General features: G+C 35.3%; 1 long non-coding RNA gene and 1 other non-coding gene across 2 annotated transcripts in view; one reads left to right on the top strand and one right to left on the bottom strand.

The window, feature by feature from the left end:
• The window catches only part of LOC111098668, a 58,326-nt gene that overhangs the window by 16,693 nt on the left and 15,505 nt on the right, over positions 1-26,128 (top strand). The gene's annotated exons all lie outside the window — the stretch shown is intronic.
• On the bottom strand, positions 20,858-20,962 carry LOC119867720. The gene has a single exon (XR_005369867.1). It is a non-coding gene; the product is annotated as a U6 spliceosomal RNA (small nuclear RNA).

The raw sequence follows: 26,128 nt of genomic DNA, 5'->3' as shown, positions 1-26,128 counted from the left end.
AGGCAGAGAGAGAGAATCAGGCTCCTCGCAGAGAGCCTGATGTGGGACTCGATCCCCAGACCCGGGATCACGCCCTGAGCCAAGGTAGATGCTCAACTGCTGTCCACCCAGGCATCCTGAGAGAGAGCATTATTGACAAAGATAACGTATGTAAGAAAGGCTAATGATCTCAAGAAATAGAAGGTAGGTTTGGGGGATGGAATACTGATAAGCAAGGGCCAAGGTAAGAACCAGATCTTGCAAAGCAGGGGAAGAAGATGGGATTTTACTCAGAGAGCAGTAGACCTTATAGTGGAAAGACAATTATCATTAGGTGATCTATTAATGGAATGTTTATAAATGCAAAAAACCAAAAATATGTAGTGATATTAATTGATATATTTTTTAATTTGGTAAAATTCATCAGCCTTTCTTGATTACAACTCTAAGCAAAAGAAACAGAAAGTAATTCCTTAAAGACAGCCATTCTCAAAAAACAACCACCACAAATCATACAAAATAGAAAAATGCTGAAGACATTGCCACTGAAGCCAGAAAAAAGACAGGAGTATCTGCCATCACCACTATTCAGTTTTTTTCTAAAGATTCTAGTTAATGCAAAAAGTACAAGGAATAAGGACCACTATTGAAAGAAGAGAATTATTATTATTTATTTATAGTGATTATGAATCTATGCCTAGAAAATCTAAAAAACTCAACTTTGAAAACTATTTTAGTATTTTGAGAATTTAATAAATGGCTAACAATAAATATATACAAATTAATAGTTTTATACTAAAAATCACGGCTAGAAGTTAAAATAGAAAAATGTCCTGCATCCATAATAGTGAAAAATTCTGTAATATATAGAAATACATTTAACAAGAAACATAAGATTTTGTCAAAAAGAACTTCTGAGAAAATGGTAAATACCATAAAACAAATCTGATTAGATAGAAAGACATCATTTTCCAGGATGAGAAGACTTCATGTCCAGTTCCCAGAATAATATATACATTGAATGTAATGCCAATTGAAATCCCCAAAATACTTAACTTTGGCGCTCAATAAAATCATTCTCAAGCTAGCATAAAAGAATAAACACATGAAACTTGCCAAGAAGTTCGTGGAAATGAATAGTGTTGCAGAAGTTGTACTACTAGATATGAAAGGTTTCCTGGAGCTGCTTGCTTAAATGGTAGGATACTAGTATAATAGATATAGATCCATAGATCAAATAGATGAAGAGAGTCTACAAACTTATCCATGTATATATTGAATCCTAAAGAGAGAGATTGTGGAGAGTGGGGAGAGAGATGTAGCATTAAAAGTTAGTGGAAGAGGGAACCCTGGGTGGCGCAGCGGTTTGGCGCCTGCCTTTGGCCCAGGGCGCGATCCTGGAGACCCGGGATCGAATCCCACGTCGGGCTCCCGGTGCATGGAGCCTGCTTCTCCCTCTGCCTGTGTCTATGCCTCTCTCTCTCTCTGTGTGACTATCATAAATAAGTAAAAATTTAAAAAAATTTTAAAAGTTAGTGGAAGAAAGAATATATTACTCAGTAATTATGTCAGTGCAACCGGTTAAATGCATGGATGATGCAGACATGTACATATACACAAAAATACTAGAAAAATAAGAAAATGAGCAAAAACCTACAGGCAGCTAGAAGAGAAAACAAGAGTGACTACTAAGAATATAAAAAGTTGCTCAATCTGAGAGTTTATTGAGTCTCTTGGAGTATAGATTTGTGTCTTCCTTAAATTGGGAAAACTTCAGCCACTATTTCTTGAAATATTGAGTATTTTTTGAGTATTCTTCTTGCCTCCCCCTCTCTTCTTCTAAGATACTCATTTTATGTTTGTTGATATGCTTGACGGTGACCCACAATTCTCTTAGACTCTGTTCCTTATTCTTCATCCTTTTTCTTCCTTCTGTTCGTGAGATGGCATAATTTCATTTGACTTATCTTCAAATTCTCTTGTTCTTTCTTTTCTCTACTCCAATCTGCTATTCAATCCCTCCTGCGATTTTTCATTTCAGTTATTATATTTTTTGGCCTCAAATATTCCACTTGGTCCCTGTTTATAATTTCTATCTCGTTGCTGGCATTCTCAATTTAATGAAATATTATTTTCCTGCTATCCTTTCCTGCTTTGTCCATGGTTTCCTTTTGCCCTTTGAGCACGTGTAAGACCACCTATTGAGGTCTTTGTTAACTCAAGTAGGACATTTGTGCTTCCTCAGGGACAGCTTTTGTCCATTTTGGTTTTTTGTCCTGGGAAAGAGCCAGAGCCTTTTCTTTCTTTGTATGCCTCGTAATCTTTTCTGGAAAACTGGATATTTTGAATATGTTGATGTGATAACTCTGGAAATTAAATTCTCCTCTTTCTTCTGTTTTGCTCTTCTGGCTTGCTTGGGGTTCTAGCTGCTTTTGTGATTTTTCTGAACAGTTTTTGTAAGGACTGTATTCTTTGTTATGTCTGACTCCACAGTTTCTGTTCCTTTAGCTTAATGGTTTGCTAATTACTTGACAGGAATTCCCCCAAACTTCTAGACCCAAAAAGAAGAGAAAAGAAAGAAAAGAGGCAAGAAAAAGAAGAAAACAGTACTCTCCAGGTCTTTGGAGGGTGGCATGGTGTTGAGGTACTCTGTTGCTTTAGCCAGTCTGTTCACAGCTCAATTAGCGTTCACTTCCTGCTTTCATTGAATGGAAAGATCTGCCACAGCTGAAAGATCATGGTCTTTTTAGTTCTTTTCTGAGCAGGCATCCCACCCTGGGCATGTGTGTGGTTTTCTAGAATCCTCATTATAGGCAGAAGCTTTGCAAAGCCCTGAGTCCCCAAAGATTCTCACTCTCCAAGTTGTTATCCCCTCTTTCTGTGTGTCCATCCTTTGTCCCAATTACTCTTTGTTGGCCCAGCTGACAGAAGCTCATTCTTCTGACTTTCCTTTTTTTAAAAGAACATCCTCCATGTAGCTGCTTCTCCACCTAAAGAGTTCCAAGTCAGGTGAAACAAAGGCAAGCCCCTTGTATCTGTCCTTTGGGAAACCCACAGGCAGGTCAAAAAGAAAAACAGTTCCTAGAACAAGATCTGTTTGGTTCGCTCTGGAACTGCATTCCCACATCAGTACAGCCCTTGTGCTGGAGAGAGAGATAGGGCAAGGCTAAGTTAATGTCACAAAATTTTCTTACCCTGTATCTGTGGCCTTTCTCCTGTTTGCCACAAACCTTTGACTATCTTCCAGAGTTCCTATGAGGTTGATTCTGAAATTTCTTGCCAGGATTTTGTTGTTCTTTGGGAGACACAGGCACATGGAGGTTAATACTTCACCATTCTCACTGACATCCATTTGTCTTAAATTTCTTCTTTAATGGAAGGGTTGAAGAAATATTTTTCCCCTTTACAATACCAAAGTGCAGTGAAGGTTGCATTAAAAGTTGTAATTACAGACCAAATTTACCATAAATTATGTCAAAAATTTTTGTGTGTTTCAATGGAAACTTAGTCATTTATATCATATCCTTCCAGGTTATGAGATCCTAGTTCTGATCACTGTCTTTGAGCTATTTTACATCTCTTTCTATGTTTAGGTAACAGATAAATACATGAGTAGTGGTTTGTCTGGTAATGACTTTAATTGATATCTCCTACTTTCTGAAAAAAATAGTTCTGCCTCCATTGTGATTCTCTTCAATATTCCTTTACTCCATATAATTTTTCCTGTTATTTAGCTTTTTCTGTGAACTGCTTATAACATCTGTTTGGTTCTGTCATATGGAAGTAATAAAAAAATTCTTTAACATGTGCATATTTTTATATTTGTACAAGTGTCATGATTTTCCCTTTTGCTGAAAATTATTTAATAATTACAAATGCAAATATTTTAAACACAAACATTTGCAAATAAGATTTGGTATCACAATATCATATTATTATATCTCAGGAATACAGGGTTGATTCAATTTTAGGATAGCTATTATTGTATATTATCATATAATATTTAAAGGAAAAATGTATCCTTCCTTTAAGAGCTTAATTTTTAATAAAGTCTATTATTCAAAAAGGTGAAATTATGTCTCATGAAAATATGAAATGAACTTATGCCAAAGATTTAATTCAACTCATAGTTAATGAGGGAATCAGTAAGATGTTAAAACTTGTTCAGAGAGCATTTAAGGAGCCAGGGATCTAGAGGTAATTTAATGAAAGAATATTAGTATTAGATTCCTAGTTTATATTTTATAGGACAATAAATGATACAGCAAGAAGTTATTTACATCTCTACTGGACTAAAGTCTGCATGTTAATTTCTGTCCCTACAGAGTTACAATATACTGAGGCAATAGGATGTTAATTAGAGCTGCAAGCCAACACTGTGTTTAAAGAATACACTCTACTCACTTTTGCTTATTTCTGGTTCTGGGGTAATTTTCCATCATATTGGTGGAGATACGTTAAATTTCTTGCAGGGCTAGCTGGTGTTTAACTGAGTGTAATTTTGACATTTCTATAATACCACGTGACTGCAAAATGTGTTCCCCAAGCTTCTTTTCTTACCAGCAACCCTCTAAATAGACCAGCTAGTGGAGATACCTGGGAGGTCACTGGTAATTTACTATTCAGGATCCACATCCATGGTTATAGGGTTAGTTTTCAAAGGTGGTTTGGAGAGTGGGACAACCATGTCCTGGTTTTATTAAAGAGAGATAGGCAAGCATGGGTGAGTTAGCTTGACTCCAAAAACCACTGAATTTGAGATCTCCATTTTTGGATAAACTCAGTCACATGCAGCTTCGGGCACATATAAATGGATTATGTGTCTATGTATATATATTAACATATATATATGCATTAACATATACTTTTTAGAATAAGACAAACTGGTATTTTTACTCAGATGTGTTGTCTCTGGTGTTTGAGATCAAGTATCATAACCGTTATAATGGCTCTGGGTATGACAGATGGTGCTCATGAACTTTTCATAGCTAGAAACCAAAATTTTTCAAATGGGAAAATTCTGAATGTAGGGTATGGAATGAACAAAGACAACTCAAATGAGAATAGACAGGAGTTGCTTACTCACTTTGCTATATCAAGGCAGTCAGTCTCCATCACTTGTACTTGGCAGAGACTCAAAGGTAGACAGGAGAGTATAAAAGATTTATGGTGGAAGAAAGGGCTAACTAGAAATGGGGCATTTCATGTGATTGGTTTGAGGGAAATTATTTAGCTTTCTCTAGTTGACTTAGAACTTAGGGCAAAAATCAGGGAAGCCGGAAGTCATTGACTGAGTTCTGATCCTTCTGGGCTAATTGAGGCAGATGTCGCGGGTCAGAGTTGGATTACACTTATAGTTTGGCCATTGTCAGTTGGATATTTGGCCTCCCAGCCTCCCTTCCTGTCAACCTTTGGTAATTTTCTCACTTGTGAGAGGTTGACCAATTGAGGGATGGCTAGAGATCTAGATCTTCACCAACTAGGGATTGTTCAGTCACCTCTATGGTCAACTGTACCAAAAGATCTTCAATTCACGAAGAGGTATTAGACTTCTCTGAAAGATTTGGCACCAAATGTCTGCAATATCCAGTTAAACTTACAAATCCCCTCCATTGTCTTTTTAAATGGGTATAGGATGTGTTTGGAATGTCTTTTGTCTATTAGGAGAGAGTGTTTTTCCTTTTTTAATTAGATCATACTCTGAATAATGAGGTTTTTTTTTTTTTATAATTGTGACATCTTTTGAAAGTTTATGCCTCTTTTTTGCTATGGCTGAGAGCAAGTGAGCTTTTCCACAGGCTTCCTTTTTCTCTGAATAAAGTATGACATCATCTATATTTTGTAGCATAACTTAATCGAAAGGGAAATTTAGATCTTTTAAACCTTGAGCAAGGACCTGTTCCTATAGTTTCAGGGTTTCTCTGTTTCCATAATTCAATTATGGATATACACACATACTTCTTTTTTTAGATGCAGGCTGAAACTTTGTTTGTCATTCAACACCAGGGACCCCATCCTGCCTGCCCTTCTGGGATGTTTCAGGAGAGAAGATGTTCCTGGACTCCAGCTGCAGGTCTCTGTCCACCTCTAAGAGGCAGAGGCAGGGACTGGTAGAGGAATGGGTGGTACTTGGAGTCGCCGGCCATAGCCTTGAACCCTTCTTCAGTGGCGATGAGGAACACTTCCAAGGACTGCCTGTGCTAGAAGGAAATGCTTAAGCCACACTCCTCTCAGCCCCAGGTGCCCTGCTCCAGGGTATTGAACAACCACCATGAATTGGTCCAGGTGGGGACTGAAATGCAGGGCAGCCTCAACATTCTGCTCCTCACCGCAGAATAGGTTCACATGGAACCCACCAGCTTTGTTTAGGACAACATGACAAACTCTCATCACAATGCCCACTAGGATGCCCTTGGGCAGCGAGGTCCTGTGGGGCACATTAGAGCTCCCTGCTTTGGCTGGACAGTGAGGTAGACAATGGTGGCGTCCATTCAATTTTTTAAAAAAATATTTTATTTATTTATTCATGAGAGACACAGAGAGAAAGGCAGAGACATAGGCAGAGAAAGAAGCAGGCTCCCTGCAAGGAGCCTGATGTGGGACTCGATCCCAAACCCTGGGATCAGGTACTGAGCCAAAGGCAGATGCTCAACCACTGAGCCACCCATGCATCCCCGTCCATTCAATTTTTTAATAGAAACACTTCAGGCTTGGTTTTAGGAGACCTTAACCTCGTTTTGGAGCCTTTTTCTGACTCTTAGGTTTATTGTCAAAAAAGGGATTTTGTAAGTTTCTTTCTGAGTTGATCCAACCAACGTTTGCTATCCAGAATTTAGTGTCTAAGGTACTGTTCAACATGTAGGTGTACATACATGCCAGGTAACCCTGGGTTCAATGTGCCCGAAAGCCATCAGTCTTGTTGGGGTTTAGGGAAATCTTGGACTCTGGGAAGAAGGGGAAAAAGTCCATAGAGGGCAGAACCAGAATCAGAGGATAAGAGGAAAAGAAAGAGCTGGCTATAAGCAGGCAACTGGAGGACAAAGAGGGAGAGGATTTACTAGGGAAATGAGTCCAGTTTGTTTTTGCTTAAATTTGTTACATTGCTCCTTGTTTTTGGTCAAGGACTCTGCCAGTAAATTTTTTATTCAGAATTTCATTTAGGTCTGTGCATACCAATCAAAACATGCTGCTTGTTAGACCTGAGAAACCATACTCCATCTCTTTTCTCCGGTGCCTTTCAAATGGTGTTGTTCACATCAGATGTTCCCCAGCATAGCCAATGAAGGCCCATTATGCCGTTTTGAAAGATATATGCAAGAGTTAGGGCTGCAATGAGAGAATATGTAGTAAGATATTCCCGAAAGGAGGTTTTGGCTTAGAGGAGTCCATAAGAGCTGGCAGTGGTCAATAGAGACGAGACGTTCCTGCATGAAATATTTCAGGTCTCTAACCTGAAGGTTGACCTTTAACTGTAGAGCCACTAACCTGTACCCCCAACCCTCTGCCCTATCCCCACCCCTGCAGGATAAAACCAGAGGAAACACTCTGGATGAAAGGCAAGCTTACAAGACCAAAAGTCAAGACAGAAGGGGAAATTCCTGGGTTTTGGTGACCCTCTACAGACTTTGTCCAAATGGACACTTATCCAGTAAGAACAGGAAATTCATGATTCTGTGAAGTCAGCTGGAGCAATAGGCTTACAGGGTCTGGGCCTATATTTTCACCTGTGATTCTCCTTCTTACAACAAACACTTCTGAGCAGTACAACCCAAAGCAGAAGCATAAAACACAGCAAAATGGATGCAAAAAAGTGATCTGATTCCACTAAGAATGCTCAACAAATGGAAACCAATAACAAGGTCTATCAAGGAGAGGATAAATAGCCAGGGAACTCAATACAAAGACAGCTGATTTCAGAACCAGTGCTGACTTACCATGTGGGTCAATTCTTCACGGGCCAAGAGCAGCAAGTTAGCAGGGGCTTCCATGGATAATGCAACTGGTGAAAGGCTGGGGTCCATGGCAATAGGCAGTGCATATCACACCTAGCTGGGGCTCCCAGTAAAACTATGGAAATAAATGATACTGCCCAAATAAGAATTTTGAAAGACTATACTTATTCAGAGCTTGCTATGGGTGGGGTTGGGAGGTGGGGGTCAGCCACCATTGCTTGCTTTTGGCAGAGACTCCAAAGCAAGGAAGCTTATAACGGAAGGGGGGAAAAAGGAGGTGGTAGGCCTCAGCTAGACTCTGATGAGAGGTTGTTGGCATGGGAAAGTGAGAAGGACTAGTTAGAAGTGGGGCATCAGACATGATTGATTTGGGAAATGTACCTGGCTTTCTCTGGATGCTCTTGAGTTGGAAGCTGGGCAATCATTTAGAGGAAGCTGGCAGTCCCTGACCAAGTCCTGATCATTTGGGGCTAATTGCTGCGGAGGTTGTGAGCAGAGTTGTATTGTCATATATGGTCTGACATTGTCCATTTGTATGTTCAGTCTCTCAAGGAGAGCAGTGATTTTTTTAAAATTTAATCTGAAACATCTTCATTGAACTGATTAGTTGGAGCAGGTCTTACGCTTCATCAGAGGTAAAACTTCGGATGGATTTCTCTAGTCCCTGCTCAACATGTTCCATGGGGCCATTGGTCTGGGGATTTCTTTGGAGACACTTTCATTTTTATAGCCTATTTCTGGTTCTCATTTCCTTTCCTCTCATCCTGCTGTGTGACCTAGTGCCCTGAAACCAACATATGGCTACAGCATGTTGCCCTCGTCTTGCCCGCCCAGAAGTGTTCCATTATTCCAAAAAGGCTGTTAGAAAGTCTTTGAAGTCCAAGGCTTTTCCTTTTGTTATTCTTTTAAATTGTCAATAATACGAACACAGTCATCTACACACAGAGGGTGATCAATAAGTGATTCTGAGTCATTTAAAAATGTGCCTCTGATTCACCAAAGCCCAGAGCTCAGAGAGAAACTGGCTCATTAAAATGGTATCACACCAGGTCATCCTTATTATCTTCCCCCCAAATTATTAAATGTACATGTTACTGAGCAGGGTGCTTTGCAGATTACTTAAAAAGCAAAGGAAATCTATTTTTGATTGTGAGAAAATCTTTGAGAACCGGAGACATAGTCAGTTTCAAACTGCTTTTGCACCTGAGCAGAATTCTAAGTTACTCTTTCCCGGGGAGGAAGAGAGAATTAGCTTGCTCATTATCAAGGCTCCTGGCAGTCTTGGCCCTACAGGTTTAGGTTGACCCTGTAACTCACAAATTGCCTGCTGGTGAGGCAGTTAATGAATAAAGAACTGAGTAAAGGCTCTGAGGTTAAAAATTATCGAGAAGAGTTCGATATGGTTCAAATAGGAAGACAAATACTCCACATCTACATTTTTAGCCGTGGTTCTCTGCAATTATTGAATGTAGTTCTATTTCTATTCTATAGGATATCTGACTTGCTCACACTTTGTCGGTGGCAGTTAACGACTAGTTGCTACCCAGCTCTGTTCTTTACAGTAAATATTATATCAGCATGAAAGTGAGCTTTTTTTTTCTGAATGAATTTTCGATGCCCTCAAGAACAGCTTTTCTGTGTGGAAAAGGCCATTGAGAGGTTTACCTAGGTTTCTTTTTAAATGACTATTTTATTCACTTGATTCTTTCTTAAGCTTTTAATTTACCTGGTACCCTGAATTCTTTTTTAAAGTTTAGCAAATTAAAAGAAAAAGTTTAGTAAATTTTTATAATTACTTTTAAGGGGGATTTTATTTATTTTTTATTTTTTAAATATTTTTTTATTGGAGTTCAATTTGCCAACATATAGTATAACACCCAGTGCTCATCCTATCAAGTGCCCCCCTCAGTGCCTGTCACCCAGTCACCCCCACCCACTTCCTTTTCCACCACCTCAAGGGGGATTTTAGAAACTTGTTAAATTCCCTTAAACATCTCAACTTGTTAACTTTCCTTTTATGTTTATGTATTTATTTATTTTATATGTATATTTTTATTGGAATTCGATTTGCCAACATATAGTATATAACACCCAGTGCTCATCCCGTCAAGTGCCCCCCTCAGTGCCTGTCACCCAGTCACCCCCTCCCCCCCACCCACCTCCCCTTCCACTATCCCTTGTTCATTTCCCAGAGTTAAGAGTCTCTTATGTTTTGTCACCCTCTGATATTTCCCGCTCATTTTCTCCATTTTCTCTCCTTTCGCCTTTAATCCCTTTTGCTATTTTTTATATTCCCCGTATGAGTGAAACCATATAATGATTGTCCTTCCCCGATTGACTTACTTTACTCAGCATAATACCCTCCAGTTCCATCCACGTCGAAGCAAATGGTGGGTATTTGTCATTTCTGACAGCTGAGTAATATTCCATTGTATATATAGACCACATCTTCTTTATCCTTTTATGTTTAATATTTCACATTAAAATGTTTAATTTTCTTTTTGACAATACAATCATCTAACTTAAACAATCTTCTTGACTACTTAACTCTGATGGTTTCATAAACTAAACTTATAAATACATTATCATAAAATTTTCAAGAATGTACATAAATTTAGTAAGAATTGAATTTAACATCACAAACCTAAATCGACTACCCAGATATATTTTAGGAAATGGAATCACAAGGCTGATAAGCAAACATTATGAAAAACTATAGCTTATCATAGTAGCAAATATGCAGGATTACTTAACACAAAATATTAACACCATGGATTTTAGTTTCTTAAGGTTTTTATACATACTTCTTATTCTTCCTGGGTGAAAAGATGCTTCATCAGTGAAGAGATACTTATGTCATACCAAAAAGTTTTTGGAAATGCTTTCTGAATAAGATGAAGTTCTAGAATGGTTCTTTCTCAAACTCTATTGTTCTTTTTTATTGCAGTAGAAAACGTATGACATAAAATTTACCATCTTCACCATTTCCACACGTACATTACAGAAGTGTTAAGTTTACTCACATTGTCATGCAACCAATCTCTGCAACTTTTTCATTTTGAAAAAGTTAAAACACTGTGTCCATTAAACAATTCCCCATTCCTCCTCTTCCCCAACCACTGCCAACCACAATTCTATTTTCTCTTGCAATGGATTTGACTGCTTTAGATGCTTCATATAAGCAGCATAGTATACAGTGTTTGTCTTTGTGTGACTGGCTTATTTCACTTAGCATAATGTCTTCAGGGTTCATCCATAGTGTAATGTGTGTCAGCATTTCCTTCCTTTTTCAGACAGAATTATTCTAAAATGATTCTTAATGACAACAGTGACAGACTTAGTCTTAGTTATAACCACTATATCTTTAAAGGAGGATGGAGAAGAGTTTCACAGGGTTCATGTCCATGAATTTAAGTCACAAATAAGTCACAGATTTCCTAATATAGATGTAAGTTGCTGATTCTGTCCTCAGTTAAGATCTTTCCACTTGGATGCTTCTTGGATTTTAATACCCTGAACTTTCTCAAAATAATATTTTAGGCTGGTTTTTATGTGGGGGAAAATATATATGTATGTCCCCAAATCTCAGTGCAATATATTTATATTTTTATTAAAATGATGAGGGGGAAAAAGCCTTGCGTTGAGATCCAAATACAATTGACAGAATGACAGGGTTCACGTAAAAGCCTTGACAAGTGTAACATAATGCCAATAAAAGAGATGTGACTCTAAGGATGTCCATGGTGTAAAGAGAGGCATTGCGGGCATTACTGAATATGATACCACATTTAATTATAATAACTACAATCCTAATAATAGAATCTGTTACTCATATGCATTCTTTCCTGTATTTTAAGAAATTGATTGGAGGCATTGACTTGATGGCTAACATATTAAAGGTTTTCAATTTAAATAATTGGGCATAGCTTTCTGTTAACAATTGTGTATTTAAGTGCTGATTGTCAGGAACAGTTTACTGACATGGCTCAGGATGTGGCTGAGCTTGTCTTCTAAAAGTGTGCAGACCTGCTAGGATGGTTGTCCCTTGCTTTATAATATCAGTTGGATTTTCATTTCTTTGTCTGCTAAGGTATTTAAATATCTTCCTGTCCACCTTTGAAAATTTTTGACCTGACCATATCTTGTGTTCTTTTCATGTTCTATCTTCTAGGACTATAGTTTTCATAAATATTAAAGGATTTTTATAAAATAAACTTCGAAAACCAGGCATCCCCACAGCTTTGTCTGGTTTCTGTACTCTTGACTTTTAAGATCTTTCTACTGACACTTAAGACATGCAGTATGATCATTTTCTATATAGATCTGTATTGCACACCTATGTCTGCCTCTTAATCTGGTTTATTAAACTAAAAAGTTCTTTTTGGATGGGTTATAGAAAAGTTTTAATATTTACTGAGTCATGTTTTAATAAATGTAAGTAGTGAAATGTGTATATAAGGTTCCAGTTCAAACTGCTTCACTGAATTACAATTGATAAACACATTTTTGCTTTAGTCCAAAACTATGGAATAGGTCCTATTATGAAGTAACCGGACTGATTGTGTCATCTGTAATCTTATTTTTTAATTTACCAGGCATGTTACAAGTAAAATGTCCAAACTGTTTGCTTTACAAAAGGGTCATAAGGGCAAGCTGCTAATTTTTCTAAGCCTTAATTTTTATGGAAATAACTGCAAAATATTAAAGTCAGAAGAAATTGTTACTAGCCTTAGAAGTTCGGTGAATTTTTGCTAGTTACAAATGGGAGCAGGTTAAGGAAGGATAGGCCAGTGTACTCAGGAAGCCTGAAAAAATCTGAGATCCAAACCATGGTGAAACTTCTTTTGACTTTAATGTATTAATAACCAGTATCACTTTTGCCAGAAAATGGAAACAGAAATATTACCAGATCAATGGAAGATAATACTATTCTAAATAAAGGATATGTTCTAAGGAAACAGAAGAAAATTATTCCTCTGATTTTTATGTAGGAAATTATCTATAAATCAGTGATGCCTAGTGGAATACCCCTGGGCAAGCTATAGCAGAGGTCACAGAACAGAAAGGTTCCGAGAACTCTGACTCCTGTGCCATCATGACACAACTGTTTGTTTCAGAGAACTCTGGTCCAAGGAGATAAGACTATAAATCAGTAAATTTTACTATTTGTTCGGGGAATTTATGCAAACCAATTTTGTCTAGGCAAATACTTGTCTTATACTTAGATAAACAACTCTCCTATTAGAACAGTAGGTAGCTGGCTTGGGCAAACAGCTTGCTTACCCTTCAACAGTTTACTCATTAAAGCACCTTGCCGTGTCCACCAATACTAAATTATTGTGTCAAAACTGTCACAATCAGTTACCTGCCATGAAAGATTTGCTTTAAATCTCATATACCCAGCCACCTAAACCCTACATATCCTGTTTGTTGAAATCTCCCTTCTGAGACACTGCTGAGACTTTGAAGGTGGTACTCTCCCTTATTACAGCAAGTCTAATAAACTTAGCTTTGCTTGTTCAACATGCTTTTCTGATGTTCTTTTGGGGAATTGATATTCACATTCCTGGAGACAATGAGAAGATCTGATGGAGAGTCCTGACATGACCCATGGCCCTCAGCTCTAAAATGACATATATCCTTGAGACTTGAATTTCATGTTCAGGGTTCTCTCCAGCTGTAGTGGTCAGGTAGGTCCTGCAATGGTGCTCTAGTCCAACGGATTTATGTGTAGTCCTCTCTAAAATGGTTTGTGTCCTGGGAATGAGGATTCCTCTTAGGAATCCTTTGGTTATCTGGTCAGATTTGAAAACTCTTATAACTGGAGGGAAAGCTGGTTTGTTATCAATAACACAATGTCTTAGTTCTTTTTTTCTTTTTTCTTTTTTCTTTTTTTTTTTTGTCCTTGACACTTTTTGTTGTGAGTCCATACAAGAAGGTTTGGATGGGAAAAGATGAACATAGCTTCAATAGTCTATCTCTCAATCCACCCCAGAGGGCTGACAGGTTCGGAAGGTCCCCAAAAAACCAGCATCCTTATTGGACCCATTTTGCTGTGGGCCACTTATTCAAGCCTAGTAAGACCTTTCTTCAGTCTTGCCTTTATTTCTCTGATAATTACTTAATTTAGTTTCTTTTGCTTGGAGCCTGAAGTCTCACAGCTGTGAGACTGGCTCGTCAGCCAGATTCTTACAAGCGATGCAAGAATCTTGGGGTCTTCCTTCTTTCACACCCTGGGCCACACCTGTGCTGCCTTCACACTTCACTTTAGGTGCATATTTCTCTAACTGGCCTAATTTCACCAAGGAGAATTTAGAGATGCTCTGGCCACTTTGGGATATTTCTGACATGGACCAGATAAGTCATTTAAGGGACAATTTAGAACAAATAAGAAGAAAACCTTGGGAGGAGATTCTCTGACTTGTTTGTTTAAATGAGAGATCACCTTTCATCTTAAGAGATTACCTTCTCTGAATTTCCTATTTTGGTTATTAGTAAGTATAAAATTTTTAATAGTATGGTTTGATGGACTCACTAGAGACCTTAGTTATTGTTTCAATAAGCTGTAATGCTTTTTCTCTGGTGTGTAAATGCGTAAAAATAGGGTTTCTTTCATCCAACTCTTCTCTTTCTGTGTAGAGTTTAGGTCATTAGTCTTTTACAATGAAATTTTATAACTGCTTTAAGCTGGCTTCCTCTTGCTTCTTTCCCTCTTCCTTTCCCTTTATTTTTTTTTACCTTTGGAAATTTGGAAATAAATCCGTTCATGCACATGCTTTGTCATTATGTATAAATTCTAGGAATAAGTAGAGTCGATATAAAGTGAAGACTTTCCCAAAAGGGGGAGGGTAGGGGAAATATTAGATTGTTTGTCCTTCTTTTGTATTTTTTCTCTTGCCAAGAGTGAAACTCAGAAAAAAAGTAAACTGTGAATTCAAGCTATAGACATGGTTCCTAGCTAGAAAGGAAAATTCAACACTGGAAACTTTTGGCAAAACTCCAGTCTTTAAATTTTTTGATACTTTAGTACAGAGATTTATTTATATTTGAAAAATCAGGAAAAGATATTCTTTTTAAATAGACAGTTCTTTGGACAAACTAGAGTAATTGTAGTTTAAAATCAACAATGTCTTGTTACTAATTTTATCAACATGTAAAAATCTTTAGCATAATATTTTAGTTAGTACAAGATGAGTTTAATTTTCATCATTTAAATATTTAAGGTTTCTTACATTACTTCCATGGATCCAGTAAGTAATCTTTGTCTCCACACATTTTTTTAGGATTAAAAAAATAAATAAAACTATGTTTAAATGAAAAGGTAATGATAGATATCTTTTTTTTTTTTTTGATAGATATCTTTTGAAAGAGCTTAATCTTTTAAATTGTTATTATCTGGCTCAAAATGTCAATAGTGCCAAAGTGGAGAAACCCCAAATGATGAATCTAGACTTATTTGTCCAAGATTTTACCTTGATAATGTGGATTTGGATTCTTATATAAAAGTACTTCTGAACCAAGTTCCTCTTGAAAGAATTTTTTTAAGACTGACATATAAAATATTAAAATTTAATTTCTTTAATTTCTAGAAATTCTGGGACTATTAGATATATTGTATTATTGTAACTTATTAACTTGTATAAACCAATCAGGACAGAGCTCTTTTCTTTTGTAAGACCTTGCAATCTAATTTAATACCCTCTAGACACGAAAAAACTTGAAATCACCTGCAAAAAAGCTAAAGACTTTCCTCAATCTCAAAAACACAGAAAGGGCTTGTAGCTTTAGGTCTATAATCTCAGGTAAAAGTAAACACAGAACATGAAAACTCCACAGTTCAGATATCAAAAGGCTAGTCTCCTTTCCAATGAACAGAAAAATGTTTTCTTAGTTGATGAGTTCACAAATAGTCAAACAGAAAAACAAGTCAGATTCTCTGTTGTCTCTTACCTGACAAAGAATAGATCTCCCTTGCAGATTGCTAAATGACAAGACCATACAGATTACCAGTCATTGTTGCAATCAACTAGGAAACATTTATTGGTTACACATAAATTAAATTCATGTACACACAAGGTGCTCAACTGACTGCACAGTCAAGACAGCCTACTACACCATTCCTCCTTGCTCTTGGTTCTAGAAAGCAACCGACAGACTTGACCAAGCACCAAAAATAAAACAAAACTCAAGAAGGGGAGAAAAGAAAGAGAAAGAAAGAAGAAGAAAGAAAGAAGAAAGAAAGAAAGAAAGAAAGAAAGAAAGAAAGAAAGAAAGAAAGAAAGAAAGGAGAAAGAAAGAAAGAAAGAAAAAGAAGAAAGAAAGAAAGAAGAAAGAAAGAAAGAAAGAAAGAAAGAAAGAAAGAAAGAAAGAAACAACTTGTAGAAACTGTAAGTCAAGTCAACAAAGATAAGTTTCCACAGTTGATTGGGAAACCCAACAGGAGTCAAGAAAAAACATGCCTGGGCTTAACAGCTCATTGAGTTAACTTCTTGGACAATGCCATTCTATTGAATCTAGCAGATATGTCCACTTTGGTATTTCAGTGGATGACCTACCAACATGTTAAAGTACAATGTTCAAAGAATTGAAACACAGTTCTCATATGAATATAGAATGAACACAAGTCAAATATTTTATTCATTTTTAAATTTTATTCTGTTTTTTTGAAGTAATCTCCACACTCAACGTGGAGTTCGAACTCATGACCCTGTGATTAAGAGTCATGTGGTTTACCCACTGAGCCAGCCATGCACCCCTTTTATCCAATTTTTTAAATTATAAAGTACCTGACAAGAACTATGAGAGTTTTGATATTTTACTCTATTTGAAAGCGAAAAAGTTACCTGCAGTGGATTCAGGGATGCTAGAAGAAGACATAAGACACCTGGGTAAAAACCAAAAAGAAATTTATTATTTACGGCTTTGCAAGCAGCATGAGCATAAGCATATTTGATGCCAGTTCTTCAAACCACAATTTCTATACAGTGATATGAAAAAGGACAGATAATACCTGCACATGTAGTGGGATTGGATTCTAGGAGAGAAACTCTGAGCTTAGGTAATATGCATTAAGCATGCCTGACCCCCCAGCTCAGGAGGGAGACCTATCTCTACCTTCTGAGACTGTAAGTAAAATTGTGTTTTCGTCTAGAAGCAAATAGATGTATCTTCCAAGGCTGTTTGCTGTATAAACATTCTTGGAAAGATAATTCACAGCAAAGGCAGTTAGTTACCTCTACACAGATATGTAAGAGACCCAGAGAATTGTCTCCTAACATTAGCAATTAAAATATTGAAGCTAATTCAAAAAACATTTTGAAAAACAATCTATTTATAGGCATTTGAGTAAAGTAATGTTAGAATAAAATTGCGAGGCTAGATTTAAACAGGTTTATCCACAGTAAGAAACAAAAATACAATACAGTTTTGGAAGTCAAGTTTTCTATCATGCAGATATCTTCATGATAAGATAAGATAATATGAATTTCACAGTGTCAGGGCTCTAATCATATAGTAAAAAAGAATAATTAAACACAGATAAGAGTGCCAGTTTAATTTTATTAAGGAATTAAATAATCCTCATTTTTTAAATTAAATAATCATCCAGTAGAACATTGAAAATATATCTGTACTCTCTTGGCTTTATTTCCAAATTTTGGATAATTTTTCATAAACTATGAACATAATATAATTTGATGTCCTTGCATGGATACTGAGAATATACTTACTTTCATACTATACTATATATACTTTATATATACTATATGTACTATACTTCTTTGCACAGTAAACATCTTTGCATCCTTCAAAATCTTACCTAAAGCTGTTAGCAAATCTAATGTCCATAGCTGTCATGGTAATAATATTCAGAGTAAAATAGAAGATTATCTAGAACATCAAGATACCCAATTTTCTTTGATAGGTTTGCTCATATCCCAGAAGACAAACAGCATGTCTCCTATCCAGGGATTTATCAACTGTATGAATATTTTTACTTTCTAAATTTTTTTTGCTTTATAAATTTTCTCTATTGTTGGTCATTTTCAATTTCATTTATTTCTGCTCTCACCTTTCCTGTTTCTTTTGTTTGATTTGCTTTGGATTTAATTTTTGTTTTAAGGCTTCTGAGGTAGAAACTTAGATCAATATTGTCAGATGTTTCTGCATGTCTAATATAAACATTTAGAACAATAAATTCCCCTCTACACATTGCTCTCATTGTATCTTACATATTTTGTTACTTTCGTTTTTTCTTTTTTTTAGAGTAGGCTACGTGCCCAGAGTGGAGCCCAACACAGGGTTGAACTCAAGCTCTGAGACCAAGACCTGAGCTGAGATCAAGAGTTGGACACTTAACTGACTGAGCCACCCAAGTGCCCCATATATCTTGCATATTTTGATATGAAGTCTTTTCATTATGATTTAGTAGTAAAATATTTTAGGTTTTTATTGTGATTTCTTCTCTGATCCAGGGTTTATTTGGAAGTAGAATTTCCAAATACTCAGAGAGTTCCTAGATATGTCTTATTAGTATATCCTGCCTTTAATCAACCTTGTTGAGGTGAAATTTTTGTACCAAAAACTGCACTCAATTAAAGTATACAATTTGATGAGTTTTAACAGATATACAACTCTCATGATATCACTGCGAATCAAGATACTGAATTTTTCAACCAACCCTCAAATTTCCTCATGCTCCTTTGCAACTTATTACCTCCCTGCAATAGATGGGTAAAATGATTTAAAAGGTCTATTACATAGACAATTTAAAAAAACTTAGTGTAGCATATTAATATCATATCACGTAGACCTCAAAACAAGGAAATATTAACCAGGATAAAGAAAGATAAATGGTGATCATCCAAATTAAACACGGAAACATCTAACAGACCATACTATGGGTCATACAAGAAACCTCAAAAATTTAAGAAAAAATGAAATGATACAAAATGAAAGAGAAATACAATCTTTGACAATCAGAAGAAGTAGCCTAGCATGTTTTGTGAGGAAAAACAGATTTGTTGTAAAGCTCAGTTTGTTCCATAATAGTAAAGAACATAATGAAGGATAAAACTAGAATGTGTATAGCAAGTTATAGTAAGATTTGAGGAAAGTGAATTTAATTTGCCATGCTTTGTAATATCTGAGTCTTAAAGAAAGCAGACAAAATATGTTAAAATTTTGGCAAAATTTACTTTATTTTCATGTGTTTATTTATAAAGATATGTTATATCTTTTACTAAATTAATGCAATACTAGAATTTTATTTTCTTCCTGTGAAAATACAAATTGACCTTGGAATATTTGGTCTGCTTTTAACAAGAGTAATAAAAGATTATTCATTACCTTCTGTGTAATCTGAAAATTTAGCAAAAATTCTGTATGTCACTCGAATAATTTCTTATAATTTGTACTCTCCTTATTATATTCTTGAGAATTTCAAAAAAAGGACATTTTTTTCAGAACAGCTAAAGTTCCTGACAATTTTGTGACCTTCTTCTATTTTTATTATATATTGTTGTCACTTTGATTTATGTGTAAAAAGCTTTAACTTATCATTGCTCGCAGGTAATTGTGCTCCTGTCTCAATCAAATGACCAAATCTTTTATTATAATTCTTTATAATAATTTCTTTATTCTTTATTTTGCTTCCTTGAGATCAGGTTAGGAGCTTATATTCAAGAATATAAAATCTTTAGGATGCCTTTTTCATTTTTTTTTATTGTGGTGAAATATACAAAACATAAAATGTACCATCATAACCATTTTTAAGTGTGCAGTTCTGTAGCATTAAGCACAGTAAGTACTTTGACATTGTGCAGCCATCACCACCATCCATCTCTGGAACTTTTTCATCTTCCCCACCTGAAACTGCATACCCGTCAAACAATATCTCCTCATTCCTCCCTCCCCTGCAGCTCCTGGCAACCAACCACAATTCTATTCTCTGTCTTAATGAATTTGACTACCTTAAATAGTTCATGTAAGTGGAATTATGTAGCAGTTGTCATACTGTGACTGGTTTATCTCACAGTGTCTTCAAGGTTCATCCATGTGGAGCATGTGTCAGAATTTTCTTGCTTTTTAAGACTAAATAATATTCCACCTTATATACATTCCATGTTTTGTTTATCCTTCTCATCCTTCAATAGACACACGTGGATTGCTTTCACTAATGCTGCTATGAACATCAGTATACAAATACCTTTTCAAGACCATGCTTTGAAGTCTTCAGGGTGTATACTGAGAAGTGGAATTGCTGGATCATATGGTATTTATTTATTTAGGAATCACCATACCAGTCTTCATAGTGGCTGCATCATTTTATAATTGCTCTAGGAACATCAAGTGTTCCACTTTCTCCACATCCTTGCCAATACTTGTTACTTTCTGTTTTTTGAAAACAACTATACTAATAGTTGTGAAATGATATCTCATTGTAGTTTTAATTTGCCTTTTTCTCCAATGATTAGTGATTAGTGTCTTGTGCTTTTTGGACATTTGTATATTTTCTTTAGAGAATTGTCAATTCAATTCCTTTGCCCATTTTTTTTTTCCTTTGCCCATTTTTAAATCTGGGTATTTTCTCTGTTGAATAGGAGTTCTTTATGTATTTCCATGTATTAAGCCCTAATTAGATATATGATCTACAAATATTTCCTCCCATTTCATGGGTTTCCTTTTCACTCTGCTGAAAGTGTGTTTTGATGCACAAAAGTTTTAAATTTTGAATAGTCCAATTTAGTTTTTATTTTGTTGTCCACACTTTTGTTATCATATCCAAGAAACCATTGTGCCAAACCCAGTGCCATGAAGCTTTTTCCATATGTTTTCTTTTAAGAGTTTTGGTTCACTTTAACTTAATCTCTTGTATATGGTATAATGTTAGACTCCAACTTCATTCTTTGTATGTGAATATTTGTTGAAAAAATATGGAACCCTTTACAAACTTGTATGCCTTACTTGTGCAGAAGCCATGCTTTCTTCTCTTATCATTCCAAATTTGGTGCATGTGCTGCCAAAACAAGCACTAGATGTCTTTTTAAACTAAAATTAAAATTATCTTTGAAATTTCTTGGAGAGCCCCTGGAAAATCACAATGATTTATACATTTACTTTACAAAAAGAGAGATGCCAGAAAGATTTTAGGCTGCCCTGATATAATCTATATTTCTGAATTAGCTTGTCACTATTATAAGAAATTCATGGGGAAAATTGTCAAATGATAGGATAATTTTATACAGATAAAATGTTATTCACATAAAATTTTCTGAGATTGTGCATTATATGAAACAAATTGACAGGCTCAATAGATTTGCTAATGGTTTCATTGTCCATGATATAGTCTTATCTGTGAAAAAAAATTTGATAAAATCCTTATGAAAGAATTATATATTATAGTGTAATGGAAAAGTTTACTGTCTTCAATTTTGATATTGTTCATTACTGTAATAATCTTATCATTTAGTTATACCAAGAAGCAGGCAGTTCTGATTCTTTGATGGTTATAATTCAAAAACTATTCTTCACCAGATCCAGGAGCTATATATATTCTTAAATAGTTCTTCAAGAGAAAAACTTCAAAAACTTAATTTGTAATCCATGTAATGAGAAATGAGAAAACAACTTGTAATCCATATATTGTGACATAATTACTATACCCCAAAGAAATTACTTTATTTGTGGAAAGATCTTCAGAAATAACCTGAAGACACCATTTTGCCTCATCAATGGAAAAAATAATTTAAAAAAAATTTTTTTTCTTTTTAAATTTATTTATTCATGATAGTCACACAGAGAGAGAGAGAGAGGCAGAGACACAGGCAGAGGGAGAAGCAGGCTCCATGCACCGGGAGCCCGACGTGGGATTCGATCCCAGGTCTCCAGGATCGCGCCCTGGGCCAAAGGCAGGCGCCAAACCACTGCGCCACCCAGGGATCCCGAAAAAATAATTTTTAAACAAACCAGTTCAGTTCTTAAAGAATATGCTAAAATTGCAAGCTCATAAGAGGTGTTTTTGCTCTTTTTGATATATAATATGTAGTTACACACTAATAAATAATTTAACATATGTAATATATGTTAAAGAACATATATTCAGTTCCAAAATAAACATATTACATTTTAAATATTATTCTTGACAAAGTAGGCTTTGTCTTGTATAATTCAAAGAAAATTAAGCACTTCTGTTTTCTTACTGAATAAGGAGTCTAAAGTTATCTGTATATATTTTTAAAAATATTAGATATTAAAATTTAAAATATTTTAACATTAAAATTTTATTCTTTGCTGATATGCTAATATAAAATATTTTCATGTAAGTTCACTTTATTGTATATCATACAAAAACGGGCAAAACAAATTTTTAAAATGTGGAGAGTTCATAAGTAAAAGATTAGAAAATGTTGGGCTGTGTAATTATGTACTAGTTTATAGATAAGTTTCTTAATGAAAACTAGTAATAGGTCTATGTTAGTTAAAACATATTTTGTAATAACTTGATAAAAAGGGAAAAAATTTTAATAGATATATACATAAATTCTAATTGTGTTTAGGCATTCATAAGAATCATCTGTGTTAAAGCACCATTTAAAAATATTGAAGCTGCTCAATTTAAAATTTTTACTGAATTTTTTTATTTGGTTTTTACTAAATTTTAAAACTGTTTTGGGAGAATACTTTGCCATTTTATCCATTTTATAAGGTGGCTAGATAAAATGGACATTTAAAAAAATAAAAAAATAAAATGGACATTTTATTTATTTTATTTATTTTTTAAAAAATGGACATTTTAAACAATGCTTACATAGTAACAATTTAACAGTTAAAAATGGAAACATATATAGCCTTTATAGTTTCAACTTAAATAGGGAGAGGATAAATCCTCTTTCCTTTTCTCTAGTCTGGTTCTCGCAAATTCAAATATTTTGCTAATGGCATATTTAATACTCCTGAGGCTTTCAAGAATGCTAAACCCTCCTATTCTTTATGACACTTATGCAAGTGTCTGAACCTTTCAAAGATTATTATCTTTAATCATTTTGTGTGCAAAGAAACCTCAGGAAACAGTAGTTTGAGAATACTTTCAACATCACCTTAGGTAATTGTTGGGTATACCTTCACCTTCAGAACTTATTTGTGGACATCTCTTTATTACTTGTCCCTGCATGTGACTTCTAGATTCCATACAGTAGTCTGAGGTGTCATCCTGAATTTCAAGGATTTACATAAGGCATTTTTTTCCTCTTAAATTTGTATATTCAGATTATGTGTAGGATTTCTGGCCTACAGTTTATGCAGCTTATGGTGCCACAAGAATATACAAGAGTGGACACTAAAGTTGGTACCTACCAGAGGAAATACTTAAAAAATAAGAACAACAACAAAACAACTTTTGGACAAAAGACATTTTTGAGAAGTATTCTTTGGAGGAAGAGGAATTTAAGGCATTTTTTAAAAATTTGTGTTTAAATTCCAGTTTGTTAACGTGCAGTGTAATATTAGTTTCAGGTGTACAATATAGTGATCCCACACTTCCATACAATATCCGCTACTCATCACAAGTGCACACCTTAATCCCCATCACCTGTTTCAGGCTCTGAATAGCAAAGAACATTTTGCATATTGATGATGTCCCCTTCTCCATTCCCTACTACCACCAGGCAAACCTAACCTGTTATTGAGCCTAGGATATAAGAAACAACTGAATTGATTACTGTTGATTCTAATATCCCAATAGTATAAGCTCTAGATGATGAACAACAACTTGGTGTTACCTAGCCATGCCTAATGAAATGGAAGAGAAGGAAAAAGAAATATAATTAGGCATCAAACCACTACAAAGCCAGCTGAATTTTGAGTGCAAGAACAATTATATTATTGTGCATATTATACTAAAATATCTTATCAGAAAAAGAATTATCAATGAAACCATATTTCAGAAGCATTTTTGAAATCAGCCTTTTTGTAGTGCTAGTATCTCTTGCTATTTCCAGTGCAACTGTTCCCATCATTGACAACAACTATTATAATCCTGATCCCAAATCTGGGTGTTCATGCATTTATTCAGCAAACATTTATGTATCAGTTAGACTGCTGCTAGAGTGCACTGATGAGATGATAAGGGTCCTGATCAGCAAAAGAAATAGAAACGACAGATTTAAAATATAATTGAGGTAGAATGTATAGTATATGGAGACTGATTGGAAGAAATATGAAATGGGAGTTTGAGATTTTCAAAGAGCATATAATCATGATTCTCATACAAGAGTAAATTAGATTTTATTTTAGAAAGATTTTATTTCATTTATTAATTAATGAGGAAGTCATCGATGTTACAATTTGATTCAAATGAACTTTAAAGAATCACACATATATAAAGATTAAGTATGTTAAAATTAATTTGCAAATAGTTGCAAAACTGGCTTATTCCATGGGAGGCAGAGAGAAATCAGTTGCATTTACCCCAGATGAAACCCATATGCATGATTTTGGACAGCAATTATTTGCATAGCTATTAGTCATCTATACCTTATAAGAATTGTAAAAGAGCTCAAAGACAATGAGAAGTACAGAGAACCTATAGAATCAGATACAAGTAATGGTATGCTTAGGCAACTATTTAATTTTCCATTGAAGACATCCAGTAATCCTTTTGGCCCATTTCAAAAGACAAAAGGTAAGGAGTTTAATTTTTAAATTTTCAAGTTTATGTTTTTTTCTCAGAGACTTAAAAATAAATACCGACAAGTGCTCTCTATTTCTGGCATCTGGTAATTGGTGTTACTTTTTCAGGGAAGTGATAACAAGGCTCATGGAGTCTTGAGAAGGTTTATTGATCTGAATCTATCAGAAAGAACATGGTAAAACATTGTTGAGAAAATGGGCTCTCGAGTTAGATTGCCAAAGTTCACTTTCTGACTTCATTAATGACTAGCTACTGACTTTGGGCAAGTTATTCACTTTCTCTATAACTCTGTTTCTTCATGCTAAAATGAGAAGAATAACAAGATTTAACTTATAGGACTGTTGAGAGGATTTCATGAGATGGTAAATGTCATGTACCTGACATCTGGTAAGCACTCAGTAAATGCTCTCTATGAGTATCCTGAGTAAAACGGCTCTTAATAGTGCCAGTCTTCTTATAAAGAGTATGTTTGGATGGAAGCTTAAATAAGTTCACAACAGCATTTCCCAGTTTGCTGTAATTTCCATTCGCACACCCTTAGTCCTATCACTTTCAGACCCAACCCCATAAGATGCAGGTAAGAGCATTATCACGAGAGCGAGAAAGAACTACTGCTCCACTGCTTCTGTGGAAGTCTCATTCTATCATCACGTATGCTCTCTTGACATTACACATCCCATGGCACTCACCAGTCTACAGTGAGTATGTTCCAGATAAATCCAAACTCTGACACTGTGGCACTGTGGCTTGGTATCTTCTCTGCAGCAACTATTTATCAATGAAATAAGTTAGTTTGAAAAAGGTAAGAATTTTCAAAATTGCATCAACCCTACATGTCAACTAGGGAAGATAAATATTCTAAAACAAAAGTAAGACATACTATTGGGAAATGCTGAATGACAGACAGCTTGGATAAATCCTATTGCTAAAAAATGAAGGTAAAGGAACACAGGAGCAAAGCAGTTTTATACATGCACCCCAGCCACTGAAACAATGAATCTGCAATTCCTTTTATAATTGCAACGAAAGCCTTCAATAATCACAGCTATGCTTTTTAAAAAAACGCTTAAGAGAAAATACTGGAAGAACATGCATCATATTATTAACTAAAATTGGCCAGGATGAAGAGTTGATGGCTTATTTTCATTTTCTTTACATTTTACTCTGCTCTCTGAATTTTATTTATTGATATATATTTTTTATTTACAAGGTTTTGTTTACTTATTTGACAGAGAGAGCACAAGCAGGGGGAGATGCAGAGAGAGAGGGAGAAGCAGACTCCTAGACTGAGCAGGGAGCCTGATGTGGGGCTCGATCCCAGGACCCGGGATCATGACTCGAGCTGAAGGCAGACACTTAACCAACTGAGCCACCCAGGTGCCCCTGCTCTCCAAATTTTATATAATGAATCACTTCAATGTTTAATTAAAAATAAAGGAAACCCCCCCAAAAGAATAAAAAAATAAAGGAAACCCAAACCCACAAAACCCTCAACGATGCCCTTTAAAAG

Source organism: Canis lupus, chromosome 14, assembly GCF_011100685.1.
Source record: "Canis lupus familiaris isolate Mischka breed German Shepherd chromosome 14, alternate assembly UU_Cfam_GSD_1.0, whole genome shotgun sequence".
NCBI lineage: Eukaryota > Metazoa > Chordata > Mammalia > Carnivora > Canidae > Canis > Canis lupus.
The sequence above is the reverse complement of the archived record's forward strand: the minus strand, read 5'-3'. Positions and strand labels throughout refer to the sequence as shown.